The sequence below is a fragment of the Triticum urartu genome, chromosome 7A (assembly GCF_056163025.1).
Source record: "Triticum urartu cultivar PI428250 chromosome 7A, HENAU_Tu73, whole genome shotgun sequence".
NCBI lineage: Eukaryota > Viridiplantae > Streptophyta > Magnoliopsida > Poales > Poaceae > Triticum > Triticum urartu.
Window position 1 is genome coordinate 720,628,691 of NC_141879.1, and position 27,298 is coordinate 720,655,988.

General features: G+C 45.7%; 1 pseudogene; it reads left to right on the forward strand.

Annotated features, from left to right (window-relative positions):
* The first annotated feature begins 5,988 nt into the window (after positions 1–5,988).
* Positions 5,989–26,248, forward strand: LOC125532122 (receptor-like cytoplasmic kinase 176; annotated as a pseudogene).
* The last annotated feature ends 1,050 nt before the right edge of the window (positions 26,249–27,298 follow it).

Sequence of the window (27,298 nt, forward strand, 5' to 3'; positions counted from 1 at the left end):
TGATCATGCTTAGCATAACAACCCAAAGAAAGGAACTGATAGCGGGACTATTTTCTTTGGAATACATTTCTTCTGTTAAACAGTAATATAACATATCTCTCTGCGTACCTTTGTTTATAAAACCATGTGGCCAGATTGCCTTGTTTGTCGTAAATCTTTGCCCTCATAAAGTATTTATAAAGTAGGACAAACACTCCTCGGCTACTGGCCGAGGAGGTGGAAGCCGATGGTCGGTCAACAAAGTTTTGTACAATGCGGATCCGAGCATTAATGATGTAAAGTACTTGGATACATAGAGTCATTACACATAATTTGTGATTTTACTATGGATATTGATCCTTAATTCGGCCACCCGTGCCCGCATTAAGGCTCAGGGGCTACTGGGCTTCGGGCTTATTATTTACAAATATTCAAGGGGCACATCGATCCCCTGATCTGGTGTTGCCACCCGACCAGTGTCTCGGGGGCTACTGCATTGCTTGTCCAATGGAAAATAATTTATGTGCAATATAGTTTCCGAGGAGATTTTGATCCTCAGGTTGGTCGGCCGCACCCAACCTGAGTCTCGAGGACCGAGCATGCCGCTTTTGTGTCCCGAAGTATTCTGCCGAGCTAGGACTTGATCCTCAGGCCGATTTTGTAAATCAACCTGAGTCTCAGCGGCTACTGGGATCAGCGGTCTTATGTCATCCTTCATGTGCATATCGGGTTTTAGACCGATACACACCTTGAGGGCTACTGGCTATATATCTCGGCAGAGAATAAATTGCACCAATAAAAAATATTGACAAAAAATCGGCCCATAGTCGGGGTGGTGCATCACCTCGGAAGCAGTCCGACATAAAGCTCGGGCGCTAGTGGCTGGCTCCATAGAGGGCATTTCCGACATTAAGCTCGGCTAAACTCCTTCAACTTTTTTGAACCAAGGTGATATGACACCTCGGATATAGTCCGGCATTGGAGCCTGGACACAGTCCGGCGTTGGAGCTTGGATATATTTCGGCGTTGGAGCTCGGATACATAGTCCGGCGTTGGGGCTTGGATACATTCCGGCGCTAGAGCTGGGAAGCGGTCCGGCGTTGGTGCTCGGCTGCAAAAGATACCTCGAATACAGTCCGGTGTTGGAGCTCGAACGCAAGAGGACCCTGCCTCCCGGGAACAACTTCAAACCCGAGGTGTGGCATAAAAATAAACAAGGCATTGATAAAGGCCGGAAACTTAAAGGGGATCCTCGGAGACCCGATGTGTAAACTCGTCGAATGCATTTCGGCGATCCTCAATATCGAAGATAAAGAAGACTTGTTGAACCAGTTTTCAAGACCGGCAACCAAAGATGAAGAACAGTTCAGAAGAATCGAGGAGCATCCCTAACTTGAAGACCAGTTCAGGGGGCTACTGACGGTGTCCTGGACTAGGGGGTACTCACCACGTCGTCTCCCGATCTATTAGATTGGGCCGAGGACCCCCGTGGCCGTATACTCATGGGCCAGTTCGGACGGCTACCGCATACAAGGAAGATTCCACAAGACTTGGCGATCAAGACAAGGACTTCTCCCCACCGGCGTATTCGTCTAGGACTCTTGTTATCCTAGGCCTCCGGTGCATTATATAAACCGAGGCCAGGCTAGTCGATAGATATACAATATATACAACAATCATACCATAGGCTAGCTTCCAGGGTTTAGCCTCCTTGATCTCGTGGTAGATCTACTCTTGTACTACCCATATCATCAATATTAATCAAGCAGGACGTAGGGTTTTACCTCCATCAAGAGGGCCCGAACCTGGGTTAAACATCGTGTCCCCTGCCTCCTGTTACCATCCACCTTAGACGCACAGTTCGGGACCCCCTACCCGAGATCCGCCAGTTTTGACACCGACAGCTGGGTTCTGCCCTGAAGACTCCATGCATATGGCGGAAGGAGCTCATCAACCTTCCGAACTGGACGCCTCCGCCTCCTCCTCCTCCTCCGGCAAGTCAGGGCACTCCGCCTCCTCCACCGCCTCCTCCTCTGGCGAGTCAGGGCACCACGCCTCCTCCTCCGGCGAGTGACGATCAGGGCACTCAGCCGGCTCCTTCTCTGGCGCGTGGCGGCACTCCGCCTCCTTCTCCGCGTGCGCCGACGCACCCGAGCAGCCAGCCTCCTCCTTCTCCGCCTCGTCAGCAAGGGCGGAAGAGACCTGCCGCTGCTCTGGCTGCTCCGGCGCGTCATATTCCTTCTCCTCCGCCTCGTAAGCAAGTAAAGAAGACAACCGCTCCGTGTGCTCTACCGGCGTCTAGCAGTACAGCCCGAGGCGGGAGGACATACAGATTCGGTCCTTCTCTGAAGACTCCAGAGAAGTTACCATACGAGAGGACCCCAGAGGAGAACGCCGAGATCGCACGAGAAGAAGTGAGGAACTACTTTGAAGGGGTGAGAGCAAAGAAACATCCACCTCCGGAGGAGAAGGTAGATCCGGTGAAAGCGAAGCGCACTCTGGCTGCCCTGACAAAACCACCCAAGTCTCCGCCAAAAGGAAACTATGAGCGCATTATTGGAAAGGAATTTGCCGAAGCGGAGCAGTCGGGAAGTACTGTCAGTGATAAAAGGCTGAAAGGACGACGAGCTGGGAAACAAATTGCCCAGCTCGGCGAACAAGCGAAGCAATCGTGCCCCCCGCTCAAGGTACCTTGCGACATCATCGCTAATGATCCGAGGATGGTGCCCGGTTATAGCAATCTTGGTGATTACCTGCCCGACGATGTACATTATGATTTCATGGAGGTGCAGATACAAAGATACGAGTACGGGAAGCCTCTCGTCAAAGATGAAAGATCTCTATCAACGATGATGCGAAGATTGCATGATTAGTACTTGAAAATCTGTAGAGAGTCTGGGGGGAGGAGTACTTTGTATGTGAGAGTTAAAAAGGAGCATGACCTCGTTGGAATTGAACTGTTGCCTGTTCCATTTGAGGAGTTCTTTCAGTTTTTCAATCAATTGGCCCTCGATAAAGCAACAGTCACCTGCTACTGTCTCTAAGTAGTACTACTTCTGTCATTAAGTCTCTCTATATAGCTCAGCTCTTTCATTGCATGTATTTATAAGAATCCTCACTATATTATGCAGATTGAAGATCGCCAAATTGAAGAACAGACAAGTCGGTGATATTGGGTTCATTAACACATATCTCATAGATGCAACTGAGGTTAAATTTCATGCCGCAGATACCGCGGCCAACTTGCTACGGTCGTTGGTAATAAATGAAAACAAAGATATAATACTCTTTCCTTACAACTTCAAGTGAGTGTTACTGTCTTGTGCGTATTCTGTTTCCCTTATATATTAGTCAAGGTTATAGTAATGTAGTTGGTGAGTTATGCATGCGTGTGCAGTTTCCACTATATTCTCCTAGAGATTAAGCTTGAGCAGGGACTATTAACCGTCTTAGACTCAAGACGAAAAGATCCCCAGGACTATGCGGACATGACTCAAATGCTCGAGAAGTAAGTTAAATCGATCATTATCCACCATATCAGCAACTTTGTTCATTTCCTGATATATCAAGTAATTGTTTTCTTTGTCTGGCAAGGTTTGGAAAAAATCACCAAAAAAGCTCCAGGACTCCCGAAGAAGCTGCAATTTAGACACCCGAAAGTAAGTACTATAGTAGCATGTTCCGCGCATCTCCTATTGATTGAAGCGCTAGTTTCATCAATACCATTTGACATTCTTGCTTATCAGTTTGATTGACCTCTATTTCTTGTAAAGTGGTTGTGGCAAGAACAAGGGAATGATTTCTGTGGATACAACGTTTGCGAGTCCATCCGCCACACGACCTGTGAGCGGGGCTACACTGACGAACAATATGAAGTACGTAAATAACAACATTCACAATTTTATTTTATTACCATCATTTGTGTTGAGTTTCATTCATTCATATATATATATATATATATGTATTGACCCCCTTCTTCAAATTAGATGTTTCGGAAGCGGGATGAACTCCTAGCACCAGCTCGCATGCGAGCAATTCAAGAGGAATTGGCGGCATTCTTTCTTGACCACGTGATCGCTGAAGACGGAGAATACTATGTGGACCATGAGTCCGTATGATTATATTTGTAAGAGATAATTATTGTATATATGTAGCCGGTAGTGTCGGATAGATATACGAGAACTTGTTGTTTGACCAATCTCTCGGAGAAGGAGAGGTGGTCGATATCACTTCTCTCTGTATGCATATATGTTCATGACGATCTTTTGTTTCCTTCATTTGCTTACTAGCTACCTAGCGTGTCTAGTCCTCTCTATACGTATGTATAGTACGTAGCGTCGACCAAGCACGGACATAAGAGAGGACACTTATCTCTATTAATTATAGCTAGCTAACACAATATATGAAACACCTAAATTAACCCCCAAAACCCCCAACCCCCCCCCCTTTCAAAAAAAACAAAAACCCCAGCCACAGAAATGCTGACGCGTGGATGCCTATTGGTCCCGGTTGGTGCCACCAACCGGGACCAAAGGCCCTCCTGCCTGGGCTCCGCGCACAGGCCACGTGGAGGCCCATCTGTCCCGGTTCTGGATTGAACCGGGACTAAAGGGACAGGGCATTAGTACCGACCCTTTAGTCCCAGTTCAAGAACCGGGACAAAAGGCCCTTACGAACCGGGACAACAGGCCCTTTTTCTACCAGTGATGGTGCTCGAACCGGTAGGGTCCGCACGCTTAAAATTCGATGACAATTTGATGAGATCACAGACATGATGAGGAGTCTCAAAATTGTCGAGTGGTAAAGATTGATATATTGGACGATGGTATTTGGACACCGGAACGGTTCCGGATCATTTCGGGTATTTTTCGGAGTATCGGGAGGTTACCGGAACCCCGTGGGGAAAGTAATGGGACACTATGGGCTTAGGGGAGAGAGGAGGCAGCCCACAAGGGGTGCCCCCCCCATGGGAGTCCCAATTGGACTAGGGGAGGGGGCGGCGCCCCCCTTTCCTTCTCCTCCTCCCTCTCCTTCTCCCTTTCCCCCCTCCATGAGAAGGAATAAGAGGGGGCGAATCCTACTAGGACTGGGAGTCCTAGTAGGACTCCCCCCACTTGGCACGCCCCCTAGGGCCGGCCTCCTCCCTCTCCCCCCTTTATATACGTGGGCAGGGCATCCCTTGGAGATACATCAATTGTTCCAAGCAGTGTGCAACATCTCCCTCCACAATTTACTCCTCCGATCATATTGTCGTAGTGCTTAGGCGAAGCCTTGCGCGGATCACATCACCAGTACCGTTACCATGCCATCGTGCTGAAGAAACCCTCCCTCGACACTTTGCTGGATCAAGAGTTCGAGGGACGTCATCGAGTCAAACATGTGCTGAACTCGGAGGTGCCGTACGTTTGGTACTTGATCGGTTGGATCGCGAAGGCGTTCGACTACATCAACCGCATTATAACGCTTCCGCTTTTGGTCTACGAGGGTACGTGGACACACTCTCCCCCTCTCATTGCTATGCATCTCCTAGATAGGTATTGCATGATCGTAGGATTTTTTTTGAAATTGCATGCTACGTTCCCAACATATAGAATACTGCTAATGTATATTGTTTTCTTGTATCATGAGCACACCGGTGCCTGTTGGCTTAATATAATTCTTAATCAAATTTATCGTCCCTATTTTTCTATATCCATTATAAATACTAAATATATAGTTGTTGTAGCTGAGGACCGGAATAAATAATTAAGTGCAGATAGTGTGCATGCATGTTGATCCAGTTGGCCTTTGTTTGGTATTCACCTTGAAAGATACACGCTTTCTGGTAGACATCAAGGAATCAGCATTCACACTTGTGAGCGTTTACATCTACTCGGTAGTCAATAATCACTTCTAATTTAAGGCTATATCAAGCTTGCTCTGTCAGGGCAAGAGGTCTCTCTCACCTTCAAACTCTCCATCATCTGCTGCTTTGTGGAGTTTGGTTTGATACATCCTACATCATCGTCCATGGAAAACTGCTTCCAGAGGCCGTCGACGACAGTGCCCGCGGCCCTTATGAGCGAGGACGAGATCCTCCAGCCAGCCAACCTCAGAAGTTTCACCTTTAAGGACCACAATAAGGCCATGAGCAACTTCCGGCCGGATAGCGTGCTCCGTAAGAGCGGCCTTGGATCGATCTTCAAAGGGTGGGCTGACGAAGCCTCCTTCGCCCGGGCTAGCTCTGGCACTGGCATGCCCATCGCCATCAAGAAGCTCAACCAGGAAAGCTTCCAGATCCACAAGGAATGGCTGGTCAGTGTTTCTCAGTGCCAACCATTTTTTAACTCGGTACCAATCAATTCCAATTCATTCTTGAATCTGTTTCTCAACCTTATGTGCAGGATGAGACGAGTCACCTAGGCCGATCGTCCCATCCCAATCTAGTGAAGCTACTAGGGTATTGCCTCGAAGACGAGCAACACATACTTGTCTGTGAGTTCATGCCACAAGGAAGCTTGTAGAACCATCTTTTCAAGAGTAATTAACAGTTTACCACATAATCTTCTTCTAGCCACCACTGATCAGTTAACACCTCCCAAATTAGTTACTACTGGGGGTGAGACAATAACAAGTTTGGGCGAATGATGATGTAGGGGCCTCACATCTCCAACCACTGTCATGGGATTTGAGGATGAAGGTTGCTCTTGGGGTAGCCAAAGGGGTCACATTCCTCCACAGCGACAAGGCCAATGTCATCTGCGGTGATTTCAAGACATCAGACATTCTTCTTGATTCGGTATGTTTCCGTTCTTTCATTCTAATTGGATCGAGAAGACAATTTGTTTTATTATTTCTGTTTTTGTCAATTGATGGGATATGGATTGCAGAGCTACAATGCAAAGCTGTCTGATTTTGGGAAGCAAAAGGAAGAACCAACTGTTGATCTAAGCTTTTATATTGATGAATTGCCGAGCTACTATGCAAAAAGGCTGTCTGATCTTGGGTTGTCGACCGGTAATACAGAGCTTGGAGCTTAGTTAGTTTCTTTAAAGAAATGATCAGCTGCACATGATATATTTACATACTTTGGTGTTTGCTGAAACGCTTCTATTCATTTTCTAAAACCTCCAATTTATAGTGTATATTTATATACTAAAAAGGCTATGAAGTTTGAGCATCATAGTTTGCTTCTCAGGGTTGAATGATGTTGTTGCGATGCAGTAGCTTGTAAGTATGGTTGTTATGAAGCACTACGAGAAACATCGAGGACGCTATTAAATTTTTGGGTTGGTTGTTGAGGTCTTGATGAGGTCAAATTAGTTAGGTACAACTCAACTGCTCCAATATTTTTTATGGTTTCAGACCTAGCTGGACCCTTTCACCATATGATATATTGTCTATATGCACTTTAACTTTAGGGAGTAAGAGCCTAAGAGGTGATCGATCTATAAAAGGATCCAACACAAACTTGCAGCTAGATAAGCATCCATGTACTTTCTACCAGCCGGTCAACGGCCGGGAATGAGCAGTGTAGTGCGATCCTCATACAATATTGCTAATGTGTTGCCCTTTATAGAAAATAATTTTGCTAATGTTTTTTTAGAATCACCGGGGGGGGGGGGGGTCCCCTCCTGGATATATTACTCAAAAGCCGCCGAGGCAACAAGTACAAAACTACATAGGCACGACGCAGCGTGCAGAGAGGTAGGAATGCCACGAGGAGACGTCCTCCTTGTCACATATTGCCATGAGATGGTGTGACCAGAGATCCAAGTCAGAAATAAGGGCCCTGAGGGTTATTACATAACATTGATCAATATTTCTAAACATCATATCATTATGTGCTGCCCAGATCTTCCATAGGAGTGACATGAGGACCAGTGGCGATGCCTTGTTCGGAAGGTGATGCGGTAGAGGAGTATCCCAAAGGTCGGCGATGTCGTCCGTCTGAGACAGGATACCCATGCGTTGCCAGACCCGGCTGGCAAGTGGGCAGGTGATGATGAAAAGGTGCATGGAGTCTTCAGGTAACATAGCACATCGAGGGCATGTGTCAGTGGAGATGATGTGCTTGTGAGCGAGGTTGGCCCTGGTATTGAGGCGGTCCTTGAAGAGGAGCCAAGCAAAAAAAAATATTGCCTAGAACCTTGGAGCACCATATGAGGGGAGCAAGGGGATTGTTGTTAGGCCTTACCATGAGGGCGTCGTACGCGTTCTTGGTGAAGTTGTGTCCTCGATGTAGAAATCTTTGGTCTTCCTCTACCGAAGGAACGAAGTCCTGCAAAATAGCCAACAACGAAACAAGCTCTTGCTCTGCCAGAAGGGAGAGACAATTATGGAGGTTAGCTTCTAAACCGTAACGCAGTATATTAGCCACTTTAAACAGCTGAAGGGTGGAGTGTGAGAAGAAGTGGGGGAAGGAGGAGGCTTGAGGCATTGGGGTTAACCAAGTATCACGCCAGAAGTAAGTATCTGACCCACTGTTTGTTAGGACGAATGAGATTGTGTGCAAGGTGGGGATTTGCTGAGCAATGGTGCAGCAGAGGAAAGAGGTTTGTGGGGAAGAGGAGACTAGTGCGTTTGGGTGTTGAAGATCTAACCACTCTAGCAAAGGGGCCGAGACAGAGGTCAAGGCCTTGGCTGCGAATTTCATGAGTAGGCAGTTGTTCTGAATATGAATGTTTTTTAGCCCTAGACCACCGTATTTCTTCGGTACACACATGTTTTTCCATGCAATAAGGCATTGAGCTCATGAACAAGAATCCTCTCCCGCCCAGAAGAAAGCCCTACGGAGGGAGTCTATGGTTTTGAGGACCTTTTTTAGAATGTGGAAGACCGACATGAAGGAGGTGACGAGGGAGTCTAGGAACGTGGAGATGAGAATGAGATGATCACCTTTGTCTAGCAGTTTGGCTCGCCATCCTGTCAACAACTTGCCAGAGAGTTCTAACAGTGGATCAAAGGCATTGGATGGTGGTTTTGTAGGGGAGAGATGTAGGCCGAGGTATGTTTGGGGGAAGGGGGCGCGTGAGCAGCCCATGACAAGAGCGGTGGCATTAGCTATGGTGTCATATGTGTGGAGAGTGGCCAGAGTGGTTCTGGAGAAGTTGATGATCACACCTGTAGCATTCGCAAACTAGTTTAAGATTACTTTGAGAGCTGCGGCGGCAATAGGGGAGGCAGTAGCAATGATGAGCGTATCATCGGCGTACTGAAGAACAGTGGGAGGTAGGTGTGAGAAAATGGGGTGGTGGAGAGCAGCCTCCGTGTTCTTGAAGATGAGTTGCTGGAACAGGTCTACGACGATGAGTAAGAGGTAGGGAGAGATCGGGTCACCTTGCCGCAGGCCATTTTTGCATTCAATCCAATTGCTTGGAACACCCACTAGTCCAGAACTGGGATGTATCACCGGTTCATAAGGGCCTTTAGTGCCGGTTCTGCAACCGCACTAAAGAGTGGGGACTAAAGGTCCCCCCCTTTAGTACCGGTTCTGCATGAACCGCCGCTAAAGGGCCACCACGTGGCATGAGCCAGCGCCGGGGGCGGGGAGCCCTTTAGTACCGGTTGGTAACACCAACCGGTACTAAAATATTTGGGGGGTTTTGGTTTTATTTTTTATTTTTCCTTTAATTTTGTGTTTTCCATTTAATTCTTTTTTGTTTGCTGGTATTTTACGATACTACATATTGTGACTAGATATCGATATGCATGTGTATTAGTTATGTGACTAGATATCGATAATCACATAAAAATTGTGAATAGTGTTCTCGCAAATGTACCCATTCCTGTCTTTGAGATTTGCTCCTTTCGGACGCCATCATGCGAATGTTCTCGAAAACGTAGTATGCACACACATCAGTCCCCGGCGCCTGCTTCAGGGCCTTTACGAGAATAGAATTTAATCAGATTATAATTAATCAAGCATGATAATTAATTAATGCTATTAAAACAATAATTAAAAAGATGGTAGCTAGTCAGTACTACTTAATTACTGACCTTGGGTCGATACCACAACAACTTTTTTCTCCATTTGCCTGGAGTCACCTTGATGAACTTTGCCCAAGCCCTGCCCGCCGGCGAAGAAAATTAATAAAGGGGTTATTAAATAGTTGATATCAGGAAATGACGAACTAAATAGGCCGAGATATAGTTAATAATGATTGAAATTACCTGTCGAGTATCCCCTTCACGATGGTGAAGTCACTTTCTTTCTTAAGGAGTGAGTCCAGTACTTCAACTGTTCCTTCTTCAACTTTAATGTCTAACAAGACCCAGTGGTAACTGCATGCGCACACGTTTGCATGACTTAATTAAGCGGGCATGTGCATAACACTAATCAACTACCCTAAACCCTATACACTTAATTATTAACATCTAGCTAGCTAGTAAGCAAAAACAGAATTTGCAGTACAAGACAGTGTGACTCACCGGAAGTTGTAAGGAAGTAGTATATCTTCATTGCTATTGAGGCGCTTCAAGAACTCTAGCATTTTATTCTCTACATCTTGTTTATAATATTCATATGTCCATGTCTGTTCATTAATGGTATTTGGTCAATGAAACCAATGCCATAGCGTCCAGCTTTTTTCATTTCATACATCTTCATCCTGCATAATACCACAAAAAAGAATATACTGAGGATAATTACGGGTAATGATCGATCAATGAGCACTAAATCTAGCTTGAGACTTCAATTACAGAAAGAAATCACTTACAGAGAATAGCAACTAATGAGAGATTTGTCAAGTGCATCTTGATTGAATAACTGAAATAGTTCTGAATACTCAACGGATAGAGCTAGCTTATGGAAGTAATGCTCTTCCTTGACCTTCACCATGAGGGACTCTCGATTGGAACTCTTGGCAATTTTCATGTACCAATCATGCAATTCATACATTCTCGTTGGGAGGTTCTTGACCTCCTTGGCTCGACCAAAATTTGGCCAGGGACATATTTCCGTTTTATTTCCTCCTCTCTAAGTGGAGACATGGGCTCGATCTCGAGGAGTTGTCCAACATTGATATTGAGCATTTGAGCCTGCATTATATGCTCCTCGGTTATTACCAGATTGCCCAGCTGGGGAACGGTTTGCCCACATCTATATAGGGCGGCGGTACTCTCATGTGTTGTTGGCACAACAAGCGGGGGGACCGACTGCGCCGCCTGTTCTCCCAGCTGGGGAACGGTTTTCCCGCATTTTTTGCCAGCTGCTTGGCTCAAGCTCGAGCTCGACTACTTCTGTAGTCGTGCTCGATGTGCCTTCCTGATTTGGCGCTCATAGTCTGAGTCAACAGGCTTGGGAGCTGGTGGTCTAGCCATACGAATGAAGTGGTCAATATTTTCCTCACGCACTTTCTCCCTTGGCGGTGGTGCCGGTTTCGGTCCAAAATGGGCGTCCACTTGGGCCTGCACTATGGCTGCATTTTGCTCCTCGGTCATGTCGTAAGGCCTCTGAGGAAGAGGAGCGAGGCTTGGACCACATTTATATCGCTTACCTCCGCCTGTACCTCCTGGACTACCTCGACTCATAGCGCTACGCACCATAGCTACGGCGGCTCTCTTCTGCGATTGCTGAGGCGGCGGAGGCGGCTGACATGGCTGAGTTGGAGCAGGAGGAGTGGCCTGACGTTGTGCCTGACTTGGAGGAGGAGGAGTGGCCTGACGTGTTCTTGGACTTGGAGGAGCGGGAGTCTGCTGACGCGGTGGCGGACTTCGAGGAGGAGTCTGCTGACGTTGTGCCGGACTTGAAGCAGGAGGAGTGGCCTGACGCTTTGCCGGACTTGGAGGAGGAGGAGTGGCCTGACGCTTTGCCGGATTTGGAGGAGGAGGAGTGGCCTGACGCGGTGGCGGACTTCGAAGAGGAGTCGGCTGACGTGGTGTCGGTGGCCTTACGAAGATGATGCAATCCTTTCTCCATAGGATGATACGATGTTTGGCCTCTCCCAGTGTGTGCTCCTCGTCACCTCCAGGAATATCAAGCTCTAGGCCCGAATATTGGTCCACCACTTCATCAACCTGGACACGAGCATAGCCGGCTGGAATCGGGTTGCAATGGAATGTTGCGTCGGGGGAATTTTTATAAGCAATGGTGTCCGCCACCTTCATGGGTATGTTCTTCATTTTGAAGTGTAGCTCATAGTTAGTGCTCTCCATGATGTCATCCACATGGTATCTATCCAGCAGTGCGTCGCCCGGGGCAGAACCAACGCTGCTTCTTGGCATGGATGGGACGGTGATATCCAATGTTGGATCATCCGCTAGCTGCTGCCGCTGCTAAGACCCTCTTTCCTGGCTAAGTGAGTCGATCTATTGCTGCTGCCGCTGGAATTTGAGTACCAAGTCCGCATGCGCTGATTCTAGGCCTTGAAGGCGTTCTGCTTCCTGCTTCCTTTGCTGCTCCTCCATCTTCCTCTTCTTGTCCTCCTCCATCCTCCTTCTTGCACGGGTTTTGTAGTCGGCGTTCCAGTCCGAAAAGCCCTCATACCACGGAACAACGCCCTTGCCTCGTGTTCTTCCCGGGTGTTCAGGATTTCCCAGGGCACGCGTAAGCTCGTCATTCTCTCTGTTTGGCGTGAACACCCCCGTTCGAGCATCTTCTATTGCTTGAAGTAACTTATCTTCGGCTCCTTTTAGACTTGCCTTCTTCGAAATCAGGCCTGTCTTCAGGTCCAACGCCCCCCATGCACATAGAACCAAGTTCTGCACCTGGGGGTCCAGCTCCTAGTAACTGGATTGACCCCTGCACCCAGCATCTCTTGCTCAGGCTTATCCCACTTAGGCATTGCCACCACGTAGCCACCTGGCCCCAGCCTATGGAACTGCGTCTTTTTTGCGGCATTAGCCTTGTTTTTTCTCGACCGTTCCTTAGATAATTTTGATTCCTTGAATTTCACGAAAGCGAGCCAGTATTCTCTTTGCTTCTCCAGTGTTCCCTTGAATTCTGAAGTCTTCCTTCCTCCTTCGACGTGTTGGCCCACATAGTTTTCTTGTGGGTGTTGAATGCAATTGCCATCTTCCTAAGAGCAGCGTCCTTGACTTTCTGCACATCTGCATCAGTGAAATGATCTGGTAGGGTGAAATGTTCCATGAGAGATTCCCAAAGCTTTTTTTTGCACTGTCGCCAACCCAAGTAACATATGGATATTTATTTTTTGGCTCTTTCCATTCTTGAATGGAGATCGGGAGTTGGTCCTTCACAAGAAGTCTGCACAGACAAATGAACTTGTACGCAATGTTCTTAGGCGTGATTGGTTCGCCATTAGGTTTGATGGCATTGATGTTGTACTTTACACCGTCCCTCAACTTTTTGCCCGGGCCTCGCTTTGTCCTGCTGTCTGTAAAAGCAGATTTGCTCGATCCGGAGGGCTGAAAGAAGAAATATCGATTCGTTAATATATCTTCAAATCAAAAAACATGTGATGATCACCAGATGCCTGCTTATATAAATATACCTCGCCGTTCTTTGTTATTTCAAGATCAACATTGTCCGCGTCATCATAATCATAATCATAGTTCATGACTTCATCAATTCGGTCGTCGACATCGAATATCTTATCATCACCCTCCCCGGTATTGTTCAGATATTCGGAGCCGTCATAATCTTCATTCTGATCATCTGGCCCGCGAGGGCCGCGTATGATCTCGAACATGGTCTCTTCTCCCTCTCTGCCGGTATTGTCTGCCATAACTTTTATTTAACTAATCCATAAGAAATATAAAACAATTTAGTATTCAAATTACAATGCATGGATGCAATCAATAAGGAAAAATTGAATCATAGTACATAATATGCATCATCTCGAATAATATATAATCTCGAATACATCGTCTCGAATAATATATAATCTCGAATACATTGTCTCTAATAATATATATAATCTCGAATACATCATCTCGAATATTATATATCGAATCCATCACTAGCTAGCTAGCTAATAAAGATCGAATACTACAGAGGAATCTAGGCCACTCGCGGTTCCTGAGGAGCGGGCGGTGGACACCCAAAGAGAAGGAACCATCATAGGATCATATCTCTAGTCATCTGCCCAAAGAACCTGCCAGGTATTGGAGAACCTGACGTCCATAGCAGCCATGTAGCGACGGACGTGCTCGTCCTCCTCCCTGACACGGCGACGCACCACCTCCGGCGGGGCCGGCTCCCTCTGCACCGAATGTGGCCCATACGAACGCCACCAAAGGAGATCAGGGTCGACGACAGGACCCGGGGCCGGGTTGCTCACCAAGCGGCGTGCCCCTGAAGGTAGCACCACCCAGTGCCAGCACGGCGGAGCCCAGTCTCGGACATGGGTCCTCTGAAGCAGGACATCGTCGCGAACGGGTTGACGGCGATGATGCGGGCCGGGCATTGTCGAAAACAAATACTATATGCCCGCAAAAGATAACATTTTTTAAATTATTGGATAATGATAACTAAAATTCTATATGCAAATTCTAAATTTTTCTATAACTAAAATTATAAGAAACTAAAAAACATCGATCATCGTCTAACAATTTGACCTTAATTTAATTCATCTAGCTAAAACTAACATTTCTAAAATTTCTAACATTTCTATATAACTAACATTTCTATAAATTTTTTAATATTTCTATAACTAAAAAAACAGAAAAATTTCCAACATTTCTATAACTAAAAAACAGAAAAATTTCTAACATTTCTATAACTAAAAAATATAAAAAATACTAACAATTTTACAACTAATTAACAATGTGTGTGTGTGTGGACATGGCGGCCGGGGCAAGAGCTCACCGGCGAGGCGAGGCGATGGGGGCGGCGATGGGGACGGCGACGGGCGACGACGCGGATGGCGACGACGGGGACGGGGATGGGGCGGTGACGACGGGGACGGGGACGGGGCGGCGACGACGGGGACGGGGCAGCGACGACGGTGACGGGGACGGGGCGGCGACGAGGGCATCAACTGGGTCGTCGACAAGGGGTGGCGACGGGGGGCGGCGGGCGACAGGGCAGTGGAGAAGAAGCAGATAAAAACTACCGAACTTTTTGTAAATGCTGCTTATATAGGATGAGTCTTTAGTACCGGTTGGTGCCACCAACTGGTACTAAAGGTTAGTACTGGTTGGTGGCACCAACTGGTACTAAAGACACCCCCTTTAGTACCGGTTGGAGCCACCATCCGGTATTAAAGGGTCTGCGCTGCCAGGCGAGGAGCACAAAGTTTAGTCCCACCTCGCCTAGCGAAGGGCAGCCGCACTGGTCGATAAACCCAGCCGCGGCTGCTCCGTCGAGCTCCTCTCCAAAGCAGGCCTTCTGGGCCTACTTGTTTTTTTTGCTTTATTTATTTTCTTTTATTTATTTCTGGGCCTTGCGGGCCTGCATCCTGACCCAATAACATGTTGGGTTTCTGGGCCTTGCGGGCCTGCATTTCTTTTATTTATTTTTTTGCTTTATTTATTTTATTTTATTTATTTCTGAGTTGTTTTTGCTGTATTTAAAGTTTCTTTGTGAATATTTTTTCTTTATGTACAAAAAATTACAAACGTTCTGTTAGTGCCGGTAGTTGTCAAATTTGAATAGTTTAAATTTTGAATTATTTGAAATTTGTGTGAATCACTAGTTTGTGAATAACTTAACTTTAAAAATACATTTTTAGTTATTCTTTTTTCTTATGTTTAATATTAGTGTGTTTTATCTTTATATTAAATTTGGTAATGCTTAGGTTATTTAAAAAATGAAATGCCTTTGTAACAGATGAGTTTTCGTCCGAAACCCTGATACTTCGAAAAAGATTGTCCATTTTGTACAGGAAGTGCATCCAGTTTTTGCTGGAACCCTCTCTACTTTTTTGTACATGCTATGTAGGTGAAATTATGATACCATGCCAACTTTCAACCTTCTCGGAGTTCATTTGAAGTGTTTTTCAATTTCAGGGTCATTTAGCTGAAAAAAATCAATAAATGCATGAAAGAATTTGTTTGCAAATAAAATTTCTTTGCGTTTCAAATGCAAAACACATAACTACCCTAACTATTACAGAGATTCCCTCCTGGGTGTGAAACATAGAAGAAAGTGATGATAGTGAAGCCGATCACATCCCAGTTCTTTGGGTGTGAAACTTTTTCTTCGCGTGTGTCCCTTTGCGCCGTAACCATGGAAAATCTTCATCATTTAACTGGATGATCGGGTCAATATTCACTATGAATGGAGCAATTTCATCAAATTTTTCATAATCTTCTGACATGTCTATTTTTTCATCCACTCCCACAATGTTTCTCTTCCCAAAAAGAACTATGTGGCGCTTTGGCTCATCGTATGATGCATTCGCTTCCTTATCTTTTCTTTTTCTCGGCTTGGTAGACATGTCCTTCACATAGAAAACATGTGCCACATCATTGGCTAGGACGAATGGTTTACTGCGACCTGTCAGCGGGTACTCTAAACTTTCTGTCTTTCTTATGTTCTTCTCTGTGCCATCGCATCGCCTTGGCATGCTCTTTGTTTTGGAACAAACGTTTCAACCGTGGTATTATAGGAGCATACCACATCACCTTGGCAGGAATCTTCTTCCTGGGGCGCTGGCCCTCAACATCACCAGGGTCATCACGGCTGATCTTATAGCGCAATGCACCGCATACCGGGAAAGCGTTCAAATCCTCGTACTCACCGCGGAAGAGGATGCAATCATTAGGGCATGCATGTATCTTCTACACCTCTAACCCTAGAGGGCAGACATCCTTCTTTGCTTCGTACGTACTCTCGGGCAATTCATTGTCCTTTGGAAGCATATTCTTTATCATTACCGGTAACTTTCCAAATCCCTTGTAAGATACACCATTCTCTGCCTTCCATTGCAGCAATTCCAGTGTGGTGCCCAGATTTTTCTTGTCAGCTTCGCAATTCGGGTACAACAATTTCTTGTGATCCTCTAACATGCGCTGCAACTTCTTCTTCTTCAAATCACTTGCGCAGTTTGTCTTTGCATCGGCAATGGCCCGACCTAGATCATCAGTGGTCTCATCTGATGCCTCTTCCTCAGCTTCTTCCCGTATTGCCGGCTCGGCTTCTCCCCCCATTGTTGTATCATCGTATTCAGGGAACCCATGGCCAGGATAGCTTTTGTTGTCCTCTTCTACTTCATTGTCTTCCATCATAACCCCTCTTTCACCGTGCTTGGTCCAAACATTATAGTGAGGCATGAAACCGGACTCAAACAGGTGGACGTGAATGGTTCTTGACTTAGAGTAATTGTGATCATTCTTATAGCCAGCACATGAACAAGACATAAAACCATCCGCCCGCTTGTTTGCCTCAGCCGCAAGCAGAAAAGTTTGCACGCCATTAATGAACTCGGGAGAGCATAGGTCATCGTACATCCATTGTCGGCTCATCTTTATTACACAACACCAAAAAGACCAAATTAATACAAGTTCATACATAAAGTTCATACAACACTTAAATGCAACATATAAATAGCTCTCTAGCTAAAGAATTTAAATGCAACAACAAATGCGATCAAGATCGCAACTAAGGTAACAATTGATCCAACAACATAATGATACCAAGCCTCACTATGAATGGCATATTTTCTAATCTTTCTAATCTTCAAGCGCATTTTCTCCATCTTGATCTTGTGATCATCGACGACATCGGCAACATGCAACTCCAATTCCATCTTCTCCCCCTCAATTCTTTTCAATTTTTCTATCAAATACTCGTTTTCTCTTTCAACTAAATTTAACCTCTCGACAATAGGGTCGGCTGGAATTTCCGGTTCACATACCTCCTAGATAAAAAAATCTATGTCAATTTGATGGGCATAATTTGTCATAAACACAAAATGTAATAAAATAGTTATAAAAGAAAATATACCACATCCGAATGATAACCCGGATGAGGGCCGGCGGGGATGGATATCAAAACCATGGCACTATGAATAACAAATAATGTACGGTTAAGATAATTATACAAGTAACTATATATCTAAATCACACAAACATGAATTTTTGTATAAAATAGATAAGAACAATAGGTTCACCAGAAGGTGGTGCCGGCGACGGGACGGTGCGGGCGATCGACAATGGTTACGACGGAGATTTAGAAGGCACTAAGTAAACCACACCTACATATTCAAACTAAGTGTTATTTCGACCTCAAATTCCATATAAATCAAATACTATCACATATAATTCCTCCCAAATTACTAAAACCCACAAATTAATCACTATGTAAACCATTGCAAGAGCTAATCTAGCAATGAGAGATGAAAGGACAAAGTTGCTAACCTTTATGATCATTTGAATGGATGGGGGGCCTTCAAATCTTGACAAAATTTGGGCAAATTTTGTGATGAGCTCGAGAGGAAGGGAAGAACAGAGGAGAGGGGAAAGGGGGAAGAAGCGAGCTCGGGTGGACGAAGGGTTTATATAGGACAACCTTTAGTACATGTTCGTGGCACGAACCAGTACTAAAAGTGCTGGTGGGGCTCCAAACTGACAACATCTTGCCACCACTCTCATTAGTACCGGTTTGTGCCACGAACCGATGCTAAAAGTTTGGCAAGAACCGGTACTAATGAGAGCGGCCCAGCTAGTCGTTGGAACCGGCACTAATGGACACATTAGTGCCGGCTCAAATTCAAACCGGCACTAATGAGATGAACATTTGACCCTTTCAGGAGTATGGCAGTTTTGCCCATGTGAAGAATGTTCCGGATCCAGTTACGGAAAGTTTGGGAGAAATCACAAGCGAGGAGAATCTTGTCAAGGGCAGGCCATGCCACGGAGTTGAAGGCTTTACGAAAGTCCAGTTTGAAGACCATGGTAGGCCTTTTTCTAGTGTGGCAGGAGCTTATGAGATCGGTTGCAAAGACATAATTCTCAGCAATATTCCTGTCGGAGATAAACCCAGTCTGATTTCCATGTACTAACAAAGGTATGAGTGGCTTGAGACGAGAGGTTAGGACTTTTGCGATAGCTTTTGTTGGGCAGTTCTGGAGCGTGATGGGTCGGAAGGCATCAGGAGAGGTAGGCATATCCTTTTTTGGAAGAAGTATGATGTGGGCACGGTTAATGTGTTCCGTATCTGCCACGCCTTGATGCAATTGGGAGAAGAAGGGGAGGACGAGGCTTTTTACTTTGGGCCAGTATGTTCTGTAGAAGGAGGGCCCAAACCCATCTGGGCCAGGGCTAGCCTGGGGATTCATTTGGAAGAAAGCATTTTTTTATTTCTGCTTCCGAGAATAATTCATTCAAATATGGAGGTCGGCCACAGCGTGAGGGTAGATAGCGTTCAGGTCAAAGGACCGGGATGTTTTTGTTGGTGTACCATTGAGGGAGACAAAGAAATCACGGAGGATCTTGGCTTTTTGGTGGTGAGATGTGAAGTCATGACCATCCCGAGTGAGAGTAAAGATTTTGTTCTTCCTAAGGCGTTGCGTGGCTGACATGTGGAAGAATTTTGTGTTTTCTTCCCCATTGATGGCCCAAGAAACCTTGGCACGCCATCGCCAGTACGTCATTTTCTCCTATATTGTGCATTTAAGAAGCGAGACGATGATCTTGCGAGTGAGGATTTTGGATTGTGATAGAGCTCTGAGTTCTTCGGCATGATCTAAGGCCAATATGGCAGATTTGCAACGAGATTCATAGAGAGGAGTGGGAATGCGAGAATGTGCCCAATTGTTTAGGCAGACCCTAGATTTTTTTGAGCGATGAAGCGAGGAGGGCGGCTAAGTTGGTTGAAGTGGTCTGGATGGGAGTGCAGCATTTTGTGACAATGTCATTGCATGGACGGGTATTGGACCAGCCAGGCTCGAACTTGAAAAAGTTAGATCGAGGAATCGTTGTGGTGACGTGTATGAGGAGAGGGACGTGATCATATGTGAAACGTGTAAGCGAAGATAAGGATGTATTGGGTAAGGCATCTGCCCAGGCGAGGTTAAAAAAAGCACGGTCAATCCATTCTAAGGTGGGCGTTGATCGATTGTTTGACCATGTAAATTGGCGATCGAGGAGTGGCAGTTCGATAACAGCTAGGTGTTAGGTTGATCTCCTCCGTGTAGGCCCAATGGCCCGCCAGGCCCTTGGTCAATGCGCCCTGATCAGGGGCGCCCAACCCATTATGGTTGGTGGGACCCTGTGACCCGCGCTATATAAACAGAGGTGGGGGCCGGGGCACGACTTACGAGGTTGATCGCTGCCACAATCCCCACCTACAATCCCTACCGATCAAGGTTTAGCGCGGTGCTCACGGGAAGCACACCACCGCCGCCATCCACTCTCTGCCGTCACCATGGCCGGGCACCGGGAGTTCCTCGTCTGGACAAGCAGAAGGTAGGTCTACTGGAGAATCTAACCTATCCGATCCAAAGCGATCTAACAATGGTACCAGCCAGATCGGGTTAGACTTTTTCGGTTGAAAAGAAATCACAGAAAGAAATCCCTCCCCCAAAGAACCCTAGCAGGGCAGAGTAAAGAAAATAAAAAAAGTAAAGCGGAGCATGGCCTCGGGCCTCGCCGACAAAGAGCACCGCCGTACGGCCGCGCCTGTTCCTCTCGATCCCCACACGCATCGGCAAGCCGAGGTGCGGGGATGAAGAACCACCCCGCGAGGGGCAAAGTACACCGCAGCCAAACCGCTCGACGGCGATGCGCTCACCGCAAGGGTGACGCGCAGCCGGCGAGGGGGATGGCCACGGCGTCGCATCGGAATCTTGCCAGATCTCTCTCTCTCTCTCTGTTGTTGTAAACGGTGGCAGAGAAGAAGAAAAGAAGGATGGGAAAGGTCGCGCAGGGCGGGGCGGTGGCCTTCGGCGCCGTCGCCGGCCGCCGGGCCGTTGCCGTAGATGCCAACAGAAAGGGCAAGAGCGGGCTCGAAGGGGAGCAGAGAGCTTGGCCGCGTCTCTCTCTCGCTCTCTCTCTGTCGAAGGAAGGAGGAAAGAGAATGGGGGGAAGGAAATAGAGGCGCACGGCGGGGTGTCGCACTGGCGCTCGTCGCCCGCGGCCGGCCTGGTTCCGCCGCGCGGTGGCCCGACCCGGTCGGGACAGCGAGCGAGAGGGTGCGAGCGGCGCGCGAAGAGAGAACAAGAACGGGGCTAGGGTTCGAGATCGGTCGGCACTGGTTTTGACCAAGCGAAAGCCGCGGATGGCCGTCGGATCATCACGGACGTCCAGGATCAAAACCCTAACTGGACACGGGCCTTTTGGGCTGAAAGTGGCACAAGCCGGCGTCGGCAGCGCGGGCACAGAAGCTGGGCTAATTGGCAGCCACACAGTGATCCTAGTGGCTCGGGCGGCAGAGCTTGCGGGGGGAGCAGGCCGTGGGCCGCTGCGGGCCTCCCGCGCCAGGCCGAGGCCGGCTAATTTTTTATAGATTTTCTGTTCAAATTAATCGAAAGATTTTTTGTCCAAAAAAAAGTTCATGAATTTTATAAAGAAAATTAAATAGTTCATAATTTTTTATTCTGTCAAAGAAAAAGTTTATGTAAAGAGTAAAAGTTCGTGAATTTTTATTCAGGATTTTCTGCTGCATAAATAATTAATAGTGCTCTTTTACAAAGAAAATAAAAGTTTATGAAGAATTAAGTTTTTTAAGAGCATGTTAAAGTGAATATTTTAATGAATATGATTATGTTATTTGTATGACCAACGTTGTTAATAACATGATCTTGAATAGAATACTGTAAAGTTTCCGCTGCAAAGTAAAAAAGTTTTATCCTCCAATTAAGTTGGAACCAACGGGAAAATTTAATTGGAAGAAATGCTCTTAGCAATGTTTTTCCCCTATGGGTGAAATAAGATGCAGATAGTTTCCGCTATGACAAAAGAAAGATATTTGTTTTAAAGTTAAAATATGATATTGTTATTTTCTGACCAACGTTGATGATAACAGTGCTATTATTCTATGAGTCTTATGTTCAAAGTTTAAATCTCTGATAATTTTTGTATCAAAGTGATCAATTTTTAGAGAACGGATAAAGATCAAGAAATGCTCTTGAACTAGAGAAATGTATATTTCTTGTTCCCGCTGCAATAAAGTTGTTAATGTTGATTAATTCTTAGCAAAGTTGTTTAATAGAAATACTATCATCACATTGTTTATGAGTTATACACATTATTTCCATTCCGCCCAACAGTGATATGGAATTAATGTAGAAGGATGAGGAATTATACTAATTCTGCCACAACGGTGATTTAGAATATAAAAGAAAGTTTCAAAAGTTTAATGTGCATTTTTCTTTTTAACCAGACCAACGTAGGGTTATTTTTATGCCCATTATTGTTGATTATTGGCTAAGTTTTCTCAGACTAAAAGATTTCCATGCTTTCATTCGTGAAAGCGAACGGATGGGTACTTGTGACCCGAAAGATGACCAAGAAAGGTCATAACGTGAGGGAGTATGTTCTCTCTAAAGAATGACTTCAAAAGAAAAGAAATAGATCATTGAGAGTCTTGGTTGATGAAGGTCTTTCATGTACTCTCTATGAAGAAGATTTTTCAGTCAACATGATTTGAGATGAAACAAGCAACATGCGTGTTTAATTTGACCAACGTCGGATCAAGCATGTGTGTCAAAGAGCATTCGCATTTATTCCTAAATTTGATGATTGAATATGCAATCAAAAGAGCCAATTCTGGCATTTATGTTCCCTTCGCATGGCGGGTAAAGATGATTATGATAAAACCTGCATGGAGGGAAAAGTCTGGGAAAATACCTGCGTAACGGGGTAAAGCTGACATAATATTATGTCAAAAATCCCGTATGGCGGAGAAATTCTGGCAAGAGAAAGATATGATAACTCATGTGCTTTTAATGTATCCCACTATGGGAGAAAAGAATGGAGTAGCTGAAAGGCGCAACCGTACACTTATGGATACGGTGCGCAGCATGATGAGTTATTCCAACTTGCCATTGGGATTATGGATGGAGGGGCTTAAAACCTCCATTCACATTCTCAATAGAGTGCCAAGCAAGTCGGTGCCCAAAACACCGTACGAGCTATGAACAGGAAGGGTGCCCTCCCTACAAGACTTCAGGGTGTGGGGGTGCCCTGCTGAGGCCAAAATGTTTAATCCAAACATTGCAAAGTTCGATCCCAAAATAGTGAGTTGCTACCTCATTGGCTATCCAGACAGATCAAAGGGTTTTTGTTTCTACTGCCCAGACAGATATACAAAGTTTGTAGAAACGAGACATGTAGTCTTCTTAGAGGATGAAATGATGAGGGGGAGCTTGGTAGCTCGGAAAATTGATCTTGAGGAGAAGAGGGTGCATGCACCTAATTCGATGATTCAGGAGCCATTTTTCTCACTACCAGTTGCAACTCCACCCATGACAACTATGGGGGTAGACCCGGAACCTGTCCGTCAGGAGCTGACTGAACCCTTTGTTGAGCATGAAAGGGAGGTGCAGCAGCAAATTTTAGAAGAAGTGTCAGAAGTTGAGGCACAGAATGTGCCTGAAACAGAGGCCCTTAGAAGGTCTACAAGACCAAGAAAGTCAGCTATTTCTACTGACTTTAAAGTTTATAACACAGAGATGGTTCATGTCGAAAAAGATTCCACCTCATATGAAGAAGCCATGAGAAGCCCCCATTCATCGATGTGGATGAAGGCAATGGAAGACGAGATGAAATCGATGAGTTCCAAAGATGTTTGGGACTTAGAGGAAATTCCTAAAGGAGCCAAAATAGTATGCTGGAAATGGGTCTATAAAATTAAGTATGACTCTAAAGGGAATGTAGAAAAGTATAAAGCACGACTCGTGGCAAAATGATTTACACAAAGAGAAGGGATAAATTACAATGAGACATTTTCTCCAGTCTCATGTAAGGATTCCTTCAGAATCATAATGGCATTAGTTGCTCATTTTGATTTAGAGTTACATCAAATGGATGTAAAGACGGCATTTCTCAATGGGGATTTAAAAGAAAATGTCTACATGAAACAACCCAAAGGTTTTATCATGAAGGCAAGGAAAATACGGGATGCCGCCTGAAGAAATCCATTTATGGATTAAGACAAGCCTCTCGGTAGTGGTATCTAAAGTTTAATCAAACGACTAAAAGTTTTGGATTTAAAGAAACTATTGAGGATAATTGTATTTATGCAAAGTTTAAAAATGGGAAATATATTTTCCTAATCTTGTATGTGGATGATATCCTGCTTGCTAGTAGTGATGTTAGTCTACTACAAGAAACAAAGAAATACTTATCCTCAAATTTTGACATAAAAGATCTTGGTGAAGCATCATATGTTTTGGGCATAGAAATTCACCGCGATAGGGATAATGGAGTCTTAGGACTATCGCAGAAAGCATATTTAGAAAAGGTTCTTAAAAAGTGTAATATGCATGCGAGTATAGCCACACCTGCTCCTATAGTCAAGGCGATAGTTTTGGAAAATTCCAATGTCCCAAGAACTAGTATGAGATCGATCAAATGAAAGCAGTGCCATATGCTTCGGCAGTTGGCAGCTTACAGTATGCACAAGTGTGCACTCGCCCTGACTTAGCTTTATCACCGGGCTACTCGGTAGATATCAAGAGAATCCAGGCATCGAGCACTGGAAGATGGTAAAGAAAGGGTTGTGTTATGCGCAAGGCACGAAGGACTACATGCTAATATATACAGGAGAAGTGATTCCCTAGAGATAAAAGGGTATTCAAACGCAGATTTTGCGGGGGACAGAGATGATAGAAAATCCATGTCAGGATACGTCTTCACTCTCGCTGGGGGAGCTATTTCGTGAAAAAGCTCCAAACAGTCGATAGTTGCATCATCCATGATGTATGCAAAATTCATAGCATGCTTCGAAGCCACGGGGCAGGCGATATGGCTAAAAAAATTTATACCCGACTTGAAAGTGGTAGATTGTATTCACAAACCACTAAAGATGTACTGCGACAACCAGCCTACAGTATTTTACGCTCACAACAACAGGTCGAGTAATGCTACCAAAACAATAGAGATAAGGTATTATGTTGTGAAAGATAAAATTCAGGATCAAACTATAAGTCTCGAGCATATAAGGACAAAGGATATGCTTGCGGATCCGTTAACGAAAGGCTTACCACCCAATGTGTTCAAGGAACACTTAGCCGGCATGGGTTTAAGGAAAAGCCTTATGATTCCTGGATAGGCCCAAAAGGAACATAATTTGTTTCTAAACAAAACGTATGTTGTAGCTGTATGATTCTATCGGCAATTGAGCTGTGACGATAAAATATGCTCTATATACCAGTATGTGATGAAACAAATAATCTAGAGAGTATAAGGTTAAAAGTGTTGAGATCAAGGGGGAGAATGTTAGGTTGATCTCCTCTGTGCAGGCCCAACGGCCTGCCAGGCCCTTGGTCAATGCGCCCTGATCGGGGGCGCCCTACCCATTATGGTTGGTGGGCCCCTGTGACCCGCGCTATATAAACAGAGGTGGGGGCCGGGCACGACTTACGAGGTTGATCGCTGCCACAATCCCCACTTACAATCCCTACCGATCTAGGGTTAGCGTGGTGCTCACGGGAAGCACACCACCACCGCCATCCACTCTCTGCCATCACCGGCCACCGTCACCATGGCCGGGCACCGGGAGTTCCTCGTCTGGACAAGCAAAAGGTAGGTCTACCGGAGAATCTAACCTATCCGATCCAAAGCGATCTAACACTAGGTTGTCTAGAGCTTGGTTGAACGCGTTAGCTTCTGACCGACGAAAGGTATTGTTGTTTTGGTCGGAGGGGAAGCATAGGAGGTTGAAGTCTCCAACAACTAACCACGGGGAATCATCCGGTTGTGCGATAGATAGGAGCTCGTCGAGGAAGCATTTTTTGAGAGCCCAGATGGAGGGGGCGTAGATATTGGTGATGGAAATGTTATGAGCACATGCAGTTGATCTTACAATTATGATGGAGGAAAAGGTTAGGTGAGAGTATGAGATAACCTGAAGAGAAGATGTGTTAACGGCCGAAATGGTGCCGCTAGCCGTGCCAATGGAAAACATGGTCGAGATGGTGTGGTAAGAAAGATCTTAGCTTGGCATCGGAGTAAGTCTCAAGCTGGATCATTGTCTGTCCCTCTGCAGTATCTGAGTGTGAACTAGTCGCAGTGACAATGCATGTCGTTAAAAAGAATATGAACTACTCCTAGTCCCTTCTGAATCTTTGCTTTGACAGAGGACCCAACGGCAGAGAGCGACGTGTACAGCTTCCGGGTGGTGCTGCTGGAGATACTGGCCGGCCAGCGCCGACTAGACAGGAACCGACCATCCGGTGAGCAAGACCTGGTGGAGTGGGCGCGGACGCACCTAAGGCGCTAGCGCCAGATCTCCCACATGGCCACATCCTGGACGAGCGGCTGGGCGGATAGTACTCCCTCGCTGGAGCGCAGAAGGCCGCCTCACTGGCGCTCAAGTGCCTGTCCAGCGACGTGAGTGCGTGTACGGGCATGGAGCAGGTGGTGACAACCCTTGAGCAGCTCCAGGGCTCCAAGGAGACCACAGTGAGCGATCAAGAAATGGGGAGCGGCGGTGGCAGCTGTGGCTTCGTCGGAAAGTTTGGCCGTAGCCGGCAGCGGCAACCCTAGCGGGCAGCGAAGGGGCAGCATCCGAGGCATCGCTACTGCACGGGTGACGAATTCTGATTTGTAAAGAGGGAGGCAGACGACTGCCTCTGAATGTTTAATTAGTGCTTCTGCTTTTGCAAGTTCAGGTCCGCCGTTATTTTGCTTCTTTATACTGAAGAAGGGATGACGATTTTTCCTCGGTGGAGTTTCTGTTTTGAGGACTCTGCCGTCTCGCTGATTTCCCGTTGGAAATAAGCTGAAAAGCAGTAATATGGAAACATGGATGAATAAATGCATGAATCAATTCATGGAATGTTAAGTGAACTGGTCAGTTATACTGCACAAGTTTGCTCAAGAGTCATTCTACCAGCAATAAACATTTTGCTGGGGCATCATTAAGATTACGATTTATATTCCACAGGAAAGCTAAAAGTAGTTTTACGCACTCGATCCCAAATTGATTGCGAAGTTGAATCTATGTTGGACCAAGTCTATGGGGGAAAATGTGTTAGTATTTGATAACATTGAAAGTATACACTACAGAATTATATTTTATGATGGATCGCATGAAACTTATTTAATATTGTATACATGCTGATATATTTTTCTCTAAACTTGGTCAACTTTAGTACTAGAATCAAGGGCAATGATTTGGTTTGCAGAACCTAATGTGGCCTGATCTTGGGCTATTGCAAAGCTTGCAGAATCTATGATGGCATGAGCACACATCTGACTTGCAGGAAGAGCTCTACTTGTAGTGAAAAGGCTATATCATTCCTAGCTTTCCAAAGACACAAAATTTGGA